Below are 11,993 nucleotides of genomic sequence, written 5' to 3'. Positions count from 1 at the left end.
GGTATATGAGAAGTGATTAGGGATTGGTTGATGGGTTGGATAAAATATGTAAGAGAAAAAGCGTCACAGCTGAACCCAAAGTACTGGACTGAGCAATTAAAATTGCTCATCAACTGAAATGAGGAGGGTGGCAGACAGAGAAAAGTTTTGAGGCATTCAGTTTGAGATAGGTTACATCTCAGATGTCCATTAGATAACCCAAGTGGAGATACCAAATAAGCAATTGGATATAAGAGTTGAGTCTGAGAGAGAGATCTAGATTGGAACGGAGGCGGTGGGGTTTAGTAATTGATGGTTATTTAAAGCTATGAGACTGGATGAAATTGCCGAAGGAGCGAGTATAATAGTGGAGAGAAGTTGAAGGCCTGAGCCCTGGGGCAGGCCTAAGAAGATCAGGAAGAAGTTAAGGAATCCATGAATAAGGCCGAGACGGAGCCACCACTGAGGTAGAACAAAACCACACAGCGTGTAGTGGTTGGAAGCCCAGAGTGTGTTTCTCTTCGCGACCCTTACCTCTTCCATATGCATATGCACCTTGCCGAGTTCTTTCCAAACCCTATTAGATTTTTTAAAGTTTTTGTTTAAATTTCAGTTCATTAACATACAGTGTAATACTAGTTCCAGGTGTACAATATAGTGATTGAAAGCCCTATTAGATTTTGATGAAAGTTGCATTAAATCTACTCATGAATTTGGGGGATTTTTACAAATTTAATCTTTTAATCTAGGAGCATCGTACATCTGTATCTTCTTTCATAAATTTTATGTTTAGCTTTCCAATCCATGAGCATGGTATTTCTCTATGTTCTATGTCTTCTCTTAATGCTTCACAGTAAACTCATAATCTCCCTCACAGAGGGCTTCTATTTCTTTTTTAAAGACTTAATCCTTTCATACTTGATATTTTTGGGTATTGTAAGTGCTACCTTTTTGCGAGTTTAAAAAAAAATTTTTTTAACGTTTATTTTTGATAGAGAGTTGGGGAGGGGGAGAGAGAGGTAGATAGAGTATCAGAAGCAGGCTCCACGCTGTCAGCTCAAAGCCCGATGTGGGGCTCAAACTCACGAACCACGAGATCACGACCTGAGCCGAAATCAAGAGTCGGATGCTTAACCAACTGAGCCACCCAGGCACCCCCCCCCCACCTTTTTTTGAAAAATTTTTAATGTCTATTTATTTTTGAGAGAGAGAGCAAGAGTTGGGGGGTGGGGGTTGCCAGCTTTTAAATTTTGGAACATAACAGTTGATAGAAATCTAAATCTCGGTCTAGATTCACTAATAGTTAACAAGTTGCCATGTTTGCTTTATCTCCCTGTCTTGCTAAACATGTTTATGTCTATATATGTATTATGTAGATAGGTAAATAGACACACACATTTTGCTGAACCAGTTGAAAGAAACGTTCAGATATCATGACACTTCACCACAGGATACTGCAACATACTTACTACATGAATCAGGGTAATTTTTTTCCAACCTACCTTCCAGTTAACGAGGCCTCTCTTCAGCTATGTCTAATCTGTTGTTAACTCCTCCCATTACATTTTAAATTCAGTTATTCCTTTTTCATTTCTAGAATTCTACTTGGTTCTTTTAAAATATTTTAAAAGATTCTTTAAGAAAACTTTTCACACATCCATGTTTCTTGCAGATCTTTTCAAGTAAGAATATTAAGCAAACTAGTATAGAATTCTTACTAGCAAGTATAGTAAGTAAACTAGAGAGTATTCTGACCAGCAAACTATTAAGAACATATGCATTTAAGGCCATAAATTTCCCTTTACTGCAACCTGCCAATTTTTAAAAATTTGAAATACAATTCACATACCATAAAATTTACTCTTTTAAATATGGTTCAGTGGTTTTACTTTATTAACAGGGTTGTACAACCATCACTACTATCTAATTCTAGAACCGTTTCATCACCACAAAAAGGTACTCCATACTCATCAGCCGCTCCTCCCCAGTTTCTTCTCCTTCAAGCTCCTGGTAACCCACAATCTACTTTCCATTTCCATTAATTTGTCTCTTAATGGGTATTTCATATAAGTGGAATCCTATGTGGCTTTTTGTGTCTGACTTCTTTCACTTAGCATGATGTTTTGGGGCTTCAGCCATTGTAGCATGTGTGAGTACTTCATTCCTTTTTATGTCTGAATAATATTGCATTGTAAGGATATACCACATTTTGTTTACCGGTTCATCAGTTGATGGCCATTTCGGTTGTTTGCACTTTTTTGGCTACTGTGAATAATGCTGCTACGAATATTTGTGTGAACATATGTTTTCAGTTCTCTTGGATGTATATACCCGGGAGTAGAATTGCTGGGTCATACGGTTACTCTTACATATAACTTTTTAAGGAATTGCCAAGCTATTTTCTGAAGCAGTCTCACCATTTTACCACAAGTATGGGTATGTAGTATGTTCGTTGTCCTTTGGCTCAAAAAATATTCTAATTCCTGTCATGAAGAAGCGTAGAAGTCTATTTCTTAACTTCCCATCATTTGTACTCTAATAATTTTAACATCCAAAGTTTTTAGGGGTCTGTTTTTGTTATCTGTTGCCCTGCTGATTTGTGCTCATGGTGTATGTTTCCTTGTGTACCTGATCATCTTCGATTATATGTTGGTCATTTATTTGTATGATTAATACAAGAATTTGTTTTTACTACTGCCAAGTGCCTGGTGCTGTTGCACCACCATACGGGTTAGGTAAATGAAGGTCGTGGCTTGAAGTTTTCTAGAATCCCCAGGTTAATCCTAGACTTAAATTTGTCATAAACGATGGTTCATTTCTAATTCATTCTCATTGCGTAGCCATTGGGTTCCACTTTGTTGTAAGGAGTGGTGTCGTGTTAGACTTCCCACCTGTGTGAGGTGATTTCTGTTCCTATCACCATCAAAATGAAAGTTGGAATCGATTCAGTTCCACAAATGCCCTTAGAGAAAAGTGGCTTCTATGATCATTTACCTATCAGGTCTCTGTTGCTTTTTTTTTTTTTTTTTTTTTTTTTTTTTTGAGCACCTATTACCCGGAAGACTCTTCCAGACCCTGGAGATTCATTAGTGAGCGAAACCAGATATTCCTGTCCTCACAGACCCTGAGCCCTAGAGTTATGGGGAAATTTGATAGGTTAATCAAATCGTTGTTGTTGTTTTTATTGTAAAACTCGAATGGTTTGGGGAAAGGAAACGTACAGCTTGACCTGGTGAAGGGTTCAGGGAGAGCTTATCTAAGGAAGTCCCTTGAGCTGACATACAAAATCTAAGATTATCAAAGTAAATGCTGCTAATGACGTGTGGGGCAAGTCAAGTTCTTTATGAAATAACACAGAACATAAAATAAGGATGGAATCTTATTTTTTTTTTACTCGCTCTGAAATTTCTGAGTTGTACCTTGCTAAGAACTGAGAAGAAACAAACCTCCAGAGAGATAGCACTCCTCTCTCCTTCCCTCCGTTACCAAGAGGTGCTGCGTCAGATACCTTGAAATGTACTCAGAGATACACCCCACAAATAACTAAGGCAACAAAAGCTATCCCTTTGAGTAACTGCCTTACATGCACAAAGTAACTCCAGGTTTTAACTAGGTTTTGCATAGCTCCTATATTTTAATTCAACCATTTTTTTAAATCAGTATAATTAACAAGCACTTACGTGAGTTTCTATTTAGCCAACTCCATTAAGTGACTAGAACAAACCTGGCCTAAATTAGGAACGGGTATATTCTGATTGACTTTGTAATTATCTCAGATTAAAAATACTTCATTAAATGCTATTATTTTATTTGAAACTTGAGGCTCTTATTATAAGGCAGTTACAAAAATATTTTACAGTTTACCTATTGTCAAATTACTTATGTATTCATCCTTGACATATTTAATAAACACTCGTTACGAGTAGGCAATTTGCTAGACACTGGGGACACCATGGCGAACAAGATGGGTGCGGGTCCTGGCTTCAGCGTCGCAGCTTCGTGGAGGTCCAGGGAGAGACGTGGGCAGAGTGTGATGTGTAAGTCTTCTGAGTTTAGGAAGCAGGGGATAGTGTGGGAGCGCCTGGTAAAGTGGGAGAGCCAGCTCTGATTTGGGGATGTCAGGGAATGCTTCCTGGAGAACACGAAGTCCAAAGTGAGTCCGGAAGGTTGAGCAAGGGTTGGTCAAGCAGAGGGCGTTAGGGTAGAGAATTTTCTAGGCAGAGACAACAGCATGTACAAAAGGCGGGAGCAGGAATGAACTAGGTGAGGTTGAGGATGGGACAAAGCTGGCAGGTCGGAGGTGAGGGCCGTGGTTTTGCTTCACGCAGCGACACGGTAGGTGACGGTTAGGTAGTGTTAACTGACTAAATACCGGAAAAGGACTGAATGACAAGTAAATGGATCTTGTTGGAAATGAAGTGTCATGGAAATTTGGGGGCGAAAGGGCTTCCAAAATCCATCCACTAACTTGATAAAAACCGACTTCGTAGGGGATTTTGGGAGACTCCGGTGACTCATCTGCCCCACAAATGGGATGGTTGTGACAGCGGTTTGCTCTGGATGTGCGAGGAATGTCTTCTTCTTGCGCCTTCGTTCTGAAGAGCAGGTGAATCCTGAGAGCAGCCTGATGAGTCAGTTACATGCTCGAATACTGGGGACGCTTTTCCGAGGTCTCACTGTATTTTTAATAGAATGGATTCTGAGATGTGATAAAAGGATTTAGATACGTGGGATTGAGAGATTTTTATTTCTTGCAGAACACGAAGTAATTTGAGGAGGCCAAGCGTCTTAGCGTTATGCCAGAGGATATGTGCCACCTTTTATCAGCAGGCAGGCTTAGAAAAGAGTAAATTGGCTGGGAAGAAACTAGGTGTTCAAGATGATTTTGTTTGGTAGTTTCAAATTCTGTTTTCTCACTGATGGTGCAGAAAGCCCTCAAAAGATATGGTAATTACTGCAGAATTATGGCTTCAGGCGTCCACAGCCATTCAAACAGCAAAATTCCATTAGAAGATACCAAGATCTGTGTGTGCGGTTGCACCGCAGTTGAAAATTGTCCCCTGTACTGTGACTGCATCACTCTTACAACACAGAGCACCCATAGCGAAATGCAGAAAGCAGACATTCTAGGACCTACCGTGGTGAAAAGCAGGGCATGAGAGAGAGCAACGCATCGAGGATGAGCTCCAGAACTCTAGTTCAATATTGTTATTATTAATAGCGGTATAATAACCACACTGACAATGGTTGACATTTATTGGACGTTGGCAAGGTTCTAAGCACTTTTTAATTCAGCAACCCTATCAGGAAGGTTCTAGTGTTGTCACGTCGCATAGGAGAACGCAGAGGCTAAGAAAAGCTAAGGAACTTGCCTGGGGTCACATAGGTAGTCGTAAGGGCCAAAGCCACACTTCGAGCCCTGGTCCGTCTCGGGGCACAGGTGGGTGTAAGCACGCGACCACACCGCCTCGCAAGTCAAGGTGAGGGTGGCCAGGTGGGTGGCGCTGCCCCGGTTGGGACAGGAGAGTGTGGGAGGATGGCAGCCCCAGCCCGTTTGTCCCCAGCTTTGGGGGGAGCGGAGCTCCTGACTCCCGCCCTTGCCTTCCCCATCCGCAGCCTGCTCTCCAGCGGGTCACCCCCTACTCCTAGGGCCACTTGGCCGAAGCTGCCACCCCAGACCCCGCCCCCCGGAGCTTCTCTTGCTGATCTGCCTGTTTCTGAAGAGCCCTCTGCCTCCACCCACGCTCCCCGGCCTGTCCTCGCCTTCTTTCACGTCTGGAGGCTGCAGCGGAGCTGGAACGTGTTAAGACCCACTTTGGAGATGAAGAGACTGTCCCAATTTCTCTTCTCCTGACCTAACGAGACCTGGGAAATGTCATGTAGCCACACACCCTGGTTTAAGTGGGGACCGGTCCCTGGTTCACCCTAGCCGTGGAGAACTTCCAAGGGCTACCGTGGGTCTCTGCCTCCGGAGTACATAACACGCACTTGAAAACCACGCAGAGCACCCCAGAAACAGCCAATAAGAACTCTAGAAAAAAATCTGGTTTGTATTTGGTTACATATAACAGTAATGTGTTCATACTCTTTTTTTTTTTTAAGTGGTGGGGGGCACTTGACGTAGTTTCATTATCCCTGGCCCTGAAGATGGGGTATTTTCTTTCCTCCCACACCCCGGGGTAAGGGTCCCAGGGAGCAGCCACCACCAACCCCAGAGGAGCTGGTTTAATTAACCCTGAACCGGTTCTGTTCCACCTGGACCCCTCCCTCCCCCATTTCTCCAAAAATCAACAACAACAACAACAAACAGAGTTCTGAACTCGAAACAGTAACCCACCAGATTAAGCCAAACGTGAGAATAAATACACAGCTTGAAAAGCACAAATTCCAAAGATTAAGAGAACCAGCAAAGGGAAGGAAAACGGCGTCGGTGCACCTGACCCGCAGAGACCGGCCGAGCGATTCGGAAAGAAAGTAGCACAGCGGCCAGACCATTTCACGAGGGCAGAAGGGCGAGTCAATGACAGACCCGCGTCAGCTGGCACTTTGAAAGCCTTTGGAGATGGGAGGGATGGGACTGATCTGAGGCCCAAGAGGCGGGCGTAGGGGTGGGAGGTCTGCAAGGAAGGCAGGGAGGCCCGGCTGCCCGCGTCGGCGGAGCTCAGCAGGACTGCAGGCAGATACCCACGCATTGTCTGTCGTGGGAGCCGTGAAAGAGGCCAAGGCTTTGAAAGCGGGGCTCTCAGGAGACCTGAAGCCAAAACGTCCTACGTTCATGAGGCAAGGGGCCTGACAGAAGATGCACGAGCCTCGCCCGCCCCCCTCACGATCCTAGTGTGTGCCCCAAAGAATCAGGAGCCTGCGATTCCATGAGACCCCGCGGGCAGGGGCAGGACGGGCTTTTCCAGCCCTCTCCACAAAAGCTGCGGAGGGGACAGGGCCGGAGGTGACCCTCCCTGAGCTCTGCTCCCTTCCTGAGCGGCCGGCCCAGATCCCCACCGGCTTATTTGTTTGCTAAGAAGCACCTGCTGAGCAAGGCCCTGCCAACTTCTAAATTGCCCCTGCTCTTTTGAAGGGGAGGGCAGCCCTGATGGCCCTAACCAGCACAGCCCCCTTCGGGGACAGGATTGGCAGGCGGCTTAGGAAACCAAAGATCCAAAGGCTCTCTCGCCTGCCATGTGGACAGGGGTTTGCGGGCAAGTCCTCCCCCTGAGGCCTATAGATTTCCTCTTTTAAAGTATTTTAGGAAGCTACAGGAGGAGGGACACAACACACGAGTTTGCTGTGCTTACGGGTTATTTATCTCAGGGGGTTTCTACTTCTCAGTCTGTTCAAATCCCCTTGGCCTCGCGTTTCCTAACATTTGTGGAGCACTTTGCAGTTGGCAAGCACTTGAACATCTCTCTTTAGTCTCACGGCGCTCGAGAGAGCTAGGCAGATGAGAAATGGGGGCCTCAGAGAGGCTGAGTCACCCGCTCAAGGTCACACAGCTCTGAGCAGCGGGGCTGGGACACCTCCCCCAGGTTTCCGATGCCAGAGGTACCCTCTCCCGCCAGCTACGCCGCCCTCAGCCTCTTTCCTAAAACACGGAGAAGGTTCACGATTCTAATCAGCTGTCAAAAACTCAGTATGGAGTCTCTGGCCTTAAAATTGTCTTCGATAGTCTTAATCTTGCAGATTAGCTCCGTTTAAGCCATTAACATATTTCATCATCTCTAATGTATGGAAATTGGTGTTTTCATGTGGCTCATTAATCTCCACTTCTTCCCCTAAAAAGGCAAAGTTATTGGAAACAATATTACACAAAGACCAGAACACCTCACATTGCTGAGATGAGCTGAAAGGGGAGAGGGTGGTTATCACTCTGATTCTGTCTAGACACCTAAATGACAATCGTTAAAAGGGTGAATTTCAATGACTAATCTGCTGAGGTTCACGGGCGGCCCCCTTCTGCCGTTTAACATTAGAAACACAAGCAGTAATGTGCCAGCTCCTTAGCTCATCACCTTTTCCACATGGAAAACTTAAGCAAATGGAGATACTCGAATAGTAATAAGCCATTGATTAATTAGTTAAAATTCCTAATTTTATTTTATTATTTTACATTTTTTACTGTGTATTCGTTTTTGAGAGAGACAGACAGCGTGCAAATGGGGGAGGAGCAGAGAGAGAGAGGGAGACACAGAATCCGAAGCAGGCTCCAGGCTCTGAGCTGTCAGCACAGACCCCGATGCGGGGCTCGAACCCACGAACTGCGGGATCATGACCTGAGCCAAAGTCAGACGAAGTCAGAAGCCTAACTGACTGAGCCACCCAGGTGCCCCTAAAATTCCTAATTTTAAAGACTTTAACAGAATTCGGGGGACGGGACAGCGTTCAGGGTGAACATGTGCCTTTCTGTGGTTTCCCTCCTCTGTCTCTACACCCAGCTCCGTGCAAAGCCTGCTGCACCCCTGGGACAGCACAGCCCCCTCAGGGTGGGGCGAGTTGCAGGGGGATCGGCAGTGTGACTAGCCGCCACCAGAGCCCCGTGACGAAGGTCAAGCTGTACAAGCAGCGGGGCTTTGGTTTTGCTGAGGACGCGGCCTGTCTAAGCCGAATGCCCCGACAAAAGAGAGGAAGCAGAAGCCACTACTGTGGTCCCTCTATTAGTGTCCGAGGGCTCCCAGAACTAAGTATCAGGAACTTGGTGCCTTAAAATAACCGAAATGTGTTATCTCACCATTCCGGAAGCCAGAGGTCTGAGATCGAGGTGTCGGCAGGTCGGGTTCCTTCTGAGGCTCTTCCTCCCAGGCCTCTCTCCCAGCCTCTAGTGGTGGCGGGCGGTCCTCAACATTCCTTAGCTCACAGACACTTCCCTCCAGCCCTGCACCTCCACCTCCCAGCGTCTCGTCACACGTCTCCCCTCTCGCATGTCCGTCTGTGTCCCAATTCCCCCTTTGGATAAGGACACCCATCATATTGGGTTAGGGTCCGCCCTGATGACCTCATGTTAATGGGCTTACCTCTGCAAAGACCCTAATTCCAAATAAGCTCACATTCTGAGGTCTTGACGGTGAAGACTCCAACATCTAGTTCGAGGGGGCATAATTCAGCCCATAACAGCCTCTCATCTACTCACACGTGAAGAAGCATTTCAACAAAAGCAGCCCCTTCCCCAGGCACCCCCCTGGCTCAGACCAGTCCCATCAGAAGACAGTGACGCAGCAGAACATGAAGCCAGCCTCCTAGTGTTACCGTTTAGCCATTTGGCGGCCGTGCAGGGTGGTGGGAAGCAGCGGCATGGGAAATCCAGTTCCGGGGATCAGACAATGCTGATGTGAGTCTAGGCTCTGCCCCTCCGGCTCTGCAGCCCTAGGCCTGTTCCTCAGGCTCCCAAGCCTCTGTTCCTTCACCTGGGCCATGATAGCATCCACCTTGCTCAGTTATTATAAATGGAAATGCATCTACAAGATCCTTGCACCTAGTAGATGCTTAGTAAATATGAGCCCTTCTCCACATTTCCCATGTATCTCACATAGTCCTGGGACTGTTCAGTGGACCTAACATTGCTATACAGGCAGTTCTGCAGCAAATATGTGCTCCTTGAGCTGAATTTGTGGCTCGATTAATTGACAAGGAGAAGTATTTTTCAGTGCCGGGGTTTTCAGAATTCACCAAGGGGTACCAAGCCGACTGGCAGGCTGCCTTCTTTGAAAAGGATGCAGGTCGAACACCATGCCTGGCATTGATGGACTGTCGTAGTGTCTCTCCAGCTCCCGTGTCGTGTGGGCCTTTGTATCCGCCATACAGAAATCAATTGCCCTGTTCCTGAGAACCTGCGTCCCAAGGAGCAGCATTCAGAAGAAAACGGGGGCTCTGGAGCATGCCTCTCTCTTTTCTGGGGCTCCGGCTGGCACCTGCTCCTCCACCCCTGCCTCAGGGGGATGAAGCTATTGCCTGCTGCAAAATGACACTCGTGGGAAGGCTGCCCCTCGCCAAGGTCCCCGCTGCCTCGATCTTACAAGTTCAGAAACGCTCACTTGATCGCCTTTTGCAGAGGTGCTCAACCCTGAGGAGACTGCTTTGTAATAAGCAAAAAAAAAAAAAAAGAGAGAGAGAGAGAGACTGTTTTTTATAAGCCGGATCACTCTTTGGCACCAGACTGCAAGTGTTTATTTATTCATTTGTTCATTCGTTCACTCAGCCAACAAGCATCTATGGAGGGCGAGGCACTCTCCCACGTTAGCTCACCTGACCCTTAAAATAATCCCAGGGGTCTCCTTATCCTCCCTCTTACAGACAGGGAAATCGGGGCCTGGGGAGATGAAGTGACTTTCCTGCTTTCGTGGTGGGCACAGGAAAACAATACACCAGCATCTTGGAGGTTATAAACCCAGAAAGGGGAAACGGGGTGCGGCCAGAGCCCCTGCACAGGTAAAGCTCTGTAGCATATGTCTGCCCGTCTCTTCATTAGGCCATCTCTAACCAGCCAGAGATGTGCCCCACTGTAGAAAGCTTTCCCTTCTTGGGTGCCTGGGTGGCTCAGTCTGTTAAGTGTCCCACTCTTGGTTTCAGCTCAGGTCATGATCTCACAGTTCGTGAGACCACCACCACCCCCCCCCCCCCCAGCCCCGACCAGGGTCTGCACTGACAGTGTGGAAACTGCTTGGGATTCTCGCTCTCTCTCTGATCCTCCCCTGCTCATCGTGCTCTCTCTTTCTCTGTCTCTCAACATAAATAAATACACATTAAAAAAAAGAAGAAGAAGAAAGCTTTCCCTTCTCAAAACTCTTACAGCCAGTGTATCGATCAGCGCTCGCTAAGGTATGCTGTGGTAACAAACAACCCCGGTTCCCAGTGGCTTACAACCGCCACGATTTATACATCGTTCAGGTTAAATACCAGCTGCCAGTCCTCCAAGTCTGATTCAAGCCATCCTTTTTCTGAGACCCAGGCTGAAAGAACAGAACAGGCTCTCGTGGCAGAAGGAAAGAACAACAGTGGAAACACAGGATGACTTTTGAAACTGCAGGCAAGGGTTACTTCCCTCGTAAGCCACCTGGCCAAGCCTGCTGTCACTGGGGCAGAAAAGTAGCAACGCTTTCAAGTGAAGGCAGCAAATAATTGGCAACAACAATCTAGTAAGGCAGGTTATCTATGTGTACGATCTCCATTCTCTAGTTTACAATATAGAAATAATATCAGTTCCCTCTTAATGAGGTACTTGTAAAGATTAAGTGAAATACAGTCTGTCTGGCCGCAGTAAATTGTCAATTTCCTTACAGTTTCGTAGCGCCTAGCACAGTGCCTGGAATAGAGTAGACGCTCGAGAGATCTTGGTGGCACTTTTGTCATCAATGAATATTTACTGATCAACTACCATGCACCCAGAGACGTGGTTCTAGGATGGCTTTTAGGATCTAGTGGAGAATAAGACAAGCAAAATTCCTGTTCTTGTGGACCATACATTCCAGCTAGTAAGGCTCGGACGGTAAATAACTAAATAAAAATTTCAGAGGGTGATCAGAGCTGAACAGGTACAGTGGACTCAACATCAACATGAAGGAAAATTCCTTGAGTCGTGGGCCCACCTGGTCAAGCCTCTGATGAGTCACAGGCAAGTAAGCCCATTCCAAGCAGCCCAAGTAATAGAAAGGAATTCTCATTTTTACCTTTATGTTCTTTTTTTAATTCTTTTTGAGAGAGAGAGAGAGAGACAGAGTGCGAGCAGGGGAGGTGCAGAGAGAGAGGGAGACGCAGAATCCGAAGCAGGCTCCAGGCTCTGAGCTGTCAGCTCAGCTCAGAGCCTGACGCGGGGCTCGAACTCTCGGACTGCGAGATCAAGACCTGAGCCACAGTCCACGCTCAACTGACTGAGCCACCCGGGCGCCCCATCATTTTTACCTTATTACTCGTAAAGCTGACACAGCTTGTGTCCTGAGCTGGCCTCCGGATCTTCTTCCTCCCTCTTGGGGCTGGATGGAGAAAAACTCCGAGGAGTGAGGGGGCTGACCATGACGGGGTGACAGGGG

The sequence above is a fragment of the Felis catus genome, chromosome B4 (assembly GCF_018350175.1).
Source record: "Felis catus isolate Fca126 chromosome B4, F.catus_Fca126_mat1.0, whole genome shotgun sequence".
NCBI lineage: Eukaryota > Metazoa > Chordata > Mammalia > Carnivora > Felidae > Felis > Felis catus.
The sequence above is the reverse complement of the archived record's forward strand: the minus strand, read 5'-3'. Positions refer to the sequence as shown.